The sequence below is a fragment of the Chiloscyllium plagiosum genome, chromosome 2 (genome assembly GCF_004010195.1).
Source record: "Chiloscyllium plagiosum isolate BGI_BamShark_2017 chromosome 2, ASM401019v2, whole genome shotgun sequence".
NCBI lineage: Eukaryota > Metazoa > Chordata > Chondrichthyes > Orectolobiformes > Hemiscylliidae > Chiloscyllium > Chiloscyllium plagiosum.
This window is the reverse complement of record NC_057711.1, coordinates 119,300,960-119,307,464: the sequence shown is the minus strand read 5'-3', so window position 1 is coordinate 119,307,464 and position 6,505 is coordinate 119,300,960. Positions and strand designations below refer to the sequence as shown.

The following is a 6,505-nucleotide window of genomic DNA, read 5'->3' as shown; positions in this document are numbered from 1 at the left end:
AAGAACAGTGTCTCTGGGCACAGTGAACTAACTGTTCACATCCTAATCATGTCCAATTTTTTAAACTCTCCCTTCAGTTGAAAATTGAGGGCATTTGGTAACTAAGCAGAGTGTAGGATTAGTAAAAGACGTGGAGAATGACAATGGTTATGCTATGTGTACTGTTGTTGTGTTACCAGCACATTGGGCCAAATCTGTCAGTCAACTATTCATTCTAGGAGACAGAATGATAACTGGAATTGAGTCCATGCCCCCACTACTTGGGTAGAGAGTGTGCAGGCAGCCACAGAAGATGCCAGATGCAGAATTGTGTTGCCTGTAAGTCTTATCTTGTTTCTGTGGGACTTTGTCACAACATAATACTTAACAAAGCAACAAAAGACACCTTTTCCCCTCAGTTCCCAACTGTGCTACCCCATGTCACCTCATGTTCCTTACCAACCCTGCACATCATCCATGCCGAATTTTACCTCCTCATCAATTCCTTTATTTCCTTTCTTTTTGAATTTTTCCTAAATCAATCTGTTCAGAGATGTTATTACACACCTCTGAAGAAGGTGGGACCTGAACCCATGCCTCTGGTGCATGGGTAAAATCACTACCAATGTGCTACAAAAGGGCCTGGTCCATGGTTCTTTATAGGCCTTCTGCCAAATTAGTGTCAACTAATACCAATCTATGCCACCACCTACCTCCTTTGCCCCCCATGCCAACTCACCCAATATCCACTATAGACAGATGTCAGAACCCATGAAGATGACATTCTAGTACAAATTGATGAATTCACTAATTTAAAAACACATTGATAACATAAAAATGTAGCAACATAGAAACAAGCAGTAGGAGAAGGCCAATCAACCTTTTGAGCCTGTTCTGCCATTCAATAAGTTCACAGCTGATCCTTTACCTTAATGCCATATTCCTGCTTTCTATGATACCTCTTGATACCTTTTAGAATATAAAAGAAATCTATCTCTTTATTAAATATATTCAGTGACATGGCCTCCAGTCTTCTATGTTTGAGAATTCCACAGGTTCACTATCCTTTGAATGAAGAATTTTTTTTTAATCTCAGTCGTAAATACTCTACCTGTAATCTGAAACTGTGACTTGCCATCCAGGGAACATCCACCCTGTATTCTAGTCTGTCCAACCTTGTTGGAATTTTGTATGTTTCAATTAGATCCCTCTCATCCTTCTTATCTCTAGTGAATACAAGCCCAGTCAAACCAATCTCTTCTCAAAGGAGAGTTCTGCCATCTCCAAAATTAGCCAAGTGTACCTCCTTTGGGCTGTCTATGATAATTTTTTCTTTGCCTAGTTAAGGAGACCAAAACTGCATGCAGTACTCCAGGTGTGATTTCAACAACTCCCTGTATAACTGCAGTAAGACATCTTCGCTTCTGAGCTCAAATCTTCTTGCAACGAAGGCCAATATACCATTTGCTGTCCTCGTTTTTCGCCGCATCTACCTGTCTATTTTCATTGACTGATGTGCAAGGATACTCAGATTACTTCGTGTGTCTACATTTCCCAATATATTCTGTTTTTCCCAGCTTGGTCGATAAATTCATATTTAGCCATATTGTACTGCATCAGCCCACTCAATTTGTCCAAATTGAAGTATCCTTGCGGTTTCATTACCACTCACAGTCCTGCCAGTTTTCTGTCACCAGCAAACCTGGAAATGTTGATTTTGCTTCCCTCACCCAGTTAATCAATATATATTGTGATTAGCTGGGGTGCAAGCTAATTCTTGTGGTATTTCACTCGTCACTGCCTGTCACACGGAAAAAGATCCCTTTATTCCCAATTTCTGTTTCCTGACTGTCAACTAATTCTAAATCCGTGCCGATATATTAACTACTATCCCAGTTCTTTACTTTTGCCCAGTATCTCTTCATTCGTTTTCCCTTATTCTAATAGCTACATCCTTGGAAACCTTTATTAGTTACGCATGATTTGCCTTTCATAAACCCATGCTAGCTTTGTCCAATTCGATTTCCTACATTTAACTTCCTTCAACTTCCATATGAAAACAAGCATTTGTAATCATAGGGAGAAAGTGTGGACTGCATATGCTGGAGAACAGAGGAAAGGCTTGTTGTAATCATAGCCCCATTTCAAAGATTTTATTAACACATGGAATTGTTAATTGTACTGTGGTCTAACAGGCACCCCAGTTGTGATAATGCTAGTTTATGACCCACAGAATGAAATTGCATGGACTGAAATTTTTAACACTGCAGTATTCTCAAACATTTATAAATCATGAGATTTAAATTGTTTAATCATTGAAAGTTGCTTTGGCAGCTTTGCAGGTCTAATTGCTTTTGCCACTTTGTATGCACATTGATGCCTGCTTTTAACAATCTAAAACAGCATTTGACCACTCCCAAACAGCAACTAACCTCCCCTAAATAAACTTTAATTTTCCAAAAGTACTGGTTACCTCTCACAAACATCTCCCTTGACAAATCAAAAATGATTCCTTTCCTCTCCTAAGAGGTACCCTACCTCTCCAAAGAACTCTGGTATGTTTTAAACCTTGCCCTGAAAGTGTTTTGGATATTCCACCAGTAAGAAGTGTAAAGGATACAGCTTCAATTGGATAGATTAGCATCTCTTTTTAAAAGTCATTTTGTAAATTATTTTCCTGCCAGAATCCCTGGAATTTGCTGACCAAATACAATTACACTTTAAAATTTGCAGTTGCCTCTGTGAACTCTGCAAAATTAGTCTTTATCTGTGCGCTGCAAAGTTCCTATCCTATGTCTAAACAGCATATTATTGTATTTCATTTACTCTCTAATAATTTTGTAATCCATTGCAGTGACTTGTTTATTCCCAATCAACTTTTCATTGTTAAGATGGGGCATTAGGTGAATCATGATCCATCAAAACACTGTGTAGTCTTATTGAAGAGCACAGGCAGAAAGTTTAAATGGCAGTTAGTTGATTAATAAACTAGTTAAAACGTGAGCTTTAATCCTTTTAGCAAGATGGGATGTCACACTAAATGCTGTCAGCTGGCTTTTCAGCTTAATACTCTAACTTGGCCCCTTCAGAATCCCTTTTGTATCTAAAAAAACATTCCGTTGACAATACCCCAATAATACTGGAATGATGTTGGGTGTTCTGGATTTCAAAACGCATACCTTCACTCCTTTTATGAATCTTCACTTCCAATTCAATCCAAGTCACAATTAGGGAAGATGATATGTCGGAGGTCTGTGTCCTTTGCTGTTTTGCATGTTCCAGTTGCTACTGTGCTAATAAGTTGTTTCAGATAATGAGGCTGTGTCACAAAGCACTGTTGTGTATGAACACAATAGCCACCACATAAGTATTGTTCTTAAATTTTAAAATGAAGCATTTTGAACTATGTAAGAATTTCTTTTCAACAGAATACAAGCATTGAAAAATAAGTATTCTGGAAGACTAACACAGCAAGAATTATCCATTGTGCAAGATGTACTTTAGAATTATCTACAGATTCAGGACTTATTATCAACTGCCTCTCCTAAGTAAATAATTCAAATACCTGAACATTTTCAATAAGGAAATTAGATTGATCCTTGCAATGTTAGCAGAGGCTCAACTTGCCAACTCCAATAGGGAGGTGAGGAGAAGGGATAAGAGATCCACTGTCAGTTGGATAGATTTGGACGTGTTTACAAAAAAGGATTCTGTAAGTGCTTATTCCCTGCCCTGTTATGACTGTGATTTGCTGTAGGAAGGAGGTCAGCTCAATATGTTTACAATCCTTGCTGTTTCTAGTACTTGGTTTGAATTCTGGTATGTCTGTTCAGAGGATTATTAATAAATGTATGATTATTTCTGAAATATGAAGTAATTTAAAATCTTTCTTTATAATCTTAATGAAATTTTATTGTTTTGTGATACTCTGTTCAAGAGTTGTTTGCTGAAGGACCGAGTGAATGAGGATAACTTGATTGTGGTAGTTTGCACAACCTAGTTCTCCAATGACACACCTGTCTCCCTGCAGTGAGAAGACTGGCCACTTGGGTAAATTATCCAAGAGCAGTCAATGGTTCCGGTATAGATCCTTTGGCATATATAGGAGAAAATCTGGAATATAAGCAGAAAATGTTTCATGGAGATTGAAGTGGAATTGGAGTGAGCAGTGTTAGTGAAATTGGTGGCTGCTACTGATATGGCTTTTACAAGGTAACTAGGAGGTGAATTCAATAAGAGTTTAGCTGCTTCACTTATTGAAAATACATCTGTAAAGGGGCTTTCATTTAATATGATTTATTTTTCTATTCCAAGGACAGCACAGTGAGCAATTTGATTTCATATTGATCCAATTTATCTGTCACCGCAATTTATTTAGTGGTGCAGAAGAGGATATTAGATCATCTTCCATGGGAATGGTGATTATTATATGTCAGCTGGTTCCCATAATTTAGAAATGGTCACACTCGAGGTTGAAAATGCTGGAGCTTCATCAAAGGTATTTGCAGCTCTCCAGGTGGCTGGTGAGCTGATATTTGCTCAGAACCTGGCTTCTGTGCAATAGAAAAATGTGGCACCCTGGATGAATGTCCATATAACAATTAGTTCTAGCTGTTTGCAAATAATGTAACATTATAACAGACACATCCCGAGTGCCTGATGTAGTGACTTTCGTTTCCGCAGTTGCTAGACCACAAAATACTTGTGTATCAGTTGTTGTGCAAGGGGAAAATTCAATGTATAACAAAACACTTTTTGTCAAATCTCTCCATTGAGTAACTGATCCATATTCAAAGAAGTGCTGCCAACTCCATTCCCAGGCAGCCCCTCTCTTATTTGCAGTGTGACCAGGAACAGGAAGACAGTGAATCATTACAGTAGGAACCACCAACATTTTAATTATGGTTTAAATTGGATAAAATGCCCCTGTGCACCCTGACCATTCTCTAGGTTTAGTTGAGCCAAATTGGAAATTGTCTTTGAATTATCAATAAGATCAACTTGCACAAGTAAATCTTATGAGAGATTTCCCAATAAACTTCTTTATCAACATTGCATAGGAAAAAAAAATGCTGAATTTACTGCTAGAGGGGTAAAATTGAAAAGTCCAGATGCTATGTTAAGTTTGTACAAAATCAAGATTTGACCACGTTTGGATTACTGTACACAGCAGATTTCGTCTCCATTTTATAAGAATGGTGCACCCCAGGTGAAAAAGGTGAAAAAAATCTTAAGGGTGATCCCAGAACCATAGTTTTAGTCCAACAGGTTTAATTGGAAGCACACTAGCTTTTGGACCTGAGAGGGAGCGTTGCTCCGAAAGCTAGTGTGCTTCCAATTAAACCTGTTGGACTATAACCTGGTGTTGTGTGATTTTTAACCTTGTACACCCAGTCCAACACCGGCATCTCCAAATCAAGTCTCAGATTGATCTCTTTCCTCACTGTCTTCCTGGGTCCCACCCCCCCCACGTACTAGTTTAAATCTTCCCGAGCAGGTCTAGCAAATCTCCCTGCCAGTATATTAGTCTCTTTCCACGTTAGGTGCAATCCGTCCTACTTGTACAGGTCACTTCTACCCCAAAAGAGATTCCAATGATCTAAAAATGTGAATCCTTCCCCCATACACCAGGTCCTCAACCATGCATTCATCTGCTCTATCCTCCTATTTCTGCCTTCACTAGCTTGTAGCACCGGGAGTAATCCTGATATTACTACTCTTGAGGACCTCCTTTTTACATTTCTGCCTAGCTCTCTGACATCTCCATTCAGAATCTCAACCTTTTCCCTTCCAATGTCGTTGGTTCCAATGTGGACAATGGCCTCTTGCTGGCCCCCCTCCCCTTTGAGAACATTCTGCACCCTCTCTGAGACATTCTTGATCCTGGCACCCGGGAAGCAACACACCATTCTGCTTTTTTGCTACTGGCCACAGACACATCTGTCTGTACCTCGAACTAGAGAATCCCCTAACACAATTGATCTCTTGGAACCCGATGTACCCCTTGTTGCATTAGAGCCTGTCTCCATACCGGAAACTTGGCTGTTCGTGCTACATTCCCCTGAGAATCCATCACCCCGTACATTTTCCAAAACAGCATATCTGTTTGAAATGGGTATACCCACAAAAGACTCCTGCACTAGGTGCCTACCTCTCTTACCTTTCATGGAGTTAACCCATCTATGTGATTGTATCTGAGACTTCCCCCCCCGCCCTTCCTATAACTGCCATCCATTACATACTGTTGCTGTTGCAAATTCCTAATTGCATTCGATCTGTTAAGATTCGCAGCCAGCAGCATTTATAGCAGATATAATCTGCAGTAACCCTTAAACTCTCTTTAAACTCCCACATCTGACAAGAAGTACATATCACTCTATTAAAGGCCATTTTTGCTTCTTCACAGTCTACAGACCCAGAGAATAACACTGTCTTATTCCTCTACAAACATTGCCACAGGTTAAATTAATAGTTATGGCTTATATTTTAAGTTTAATCAAAAGACATATCTCCAAAAACATATAAT

At 39.1% G+C, this 6,505-nt stretch overlaps 1 protein-coding gene across 15 annotated transcripts in view; it reads left to right on the top strand.

Moving 5' to 3' along the window:
* The window catches only part of LOC122563516 (MOB kinase activator 3B), a 167,266-nt gene that overhangs the window by 94,281 nt on the left and 66,480 nt on the right, over positions 1-6,505 (top strand). The gene's annotated exons all lie outside the window — the stretch shown is intronic.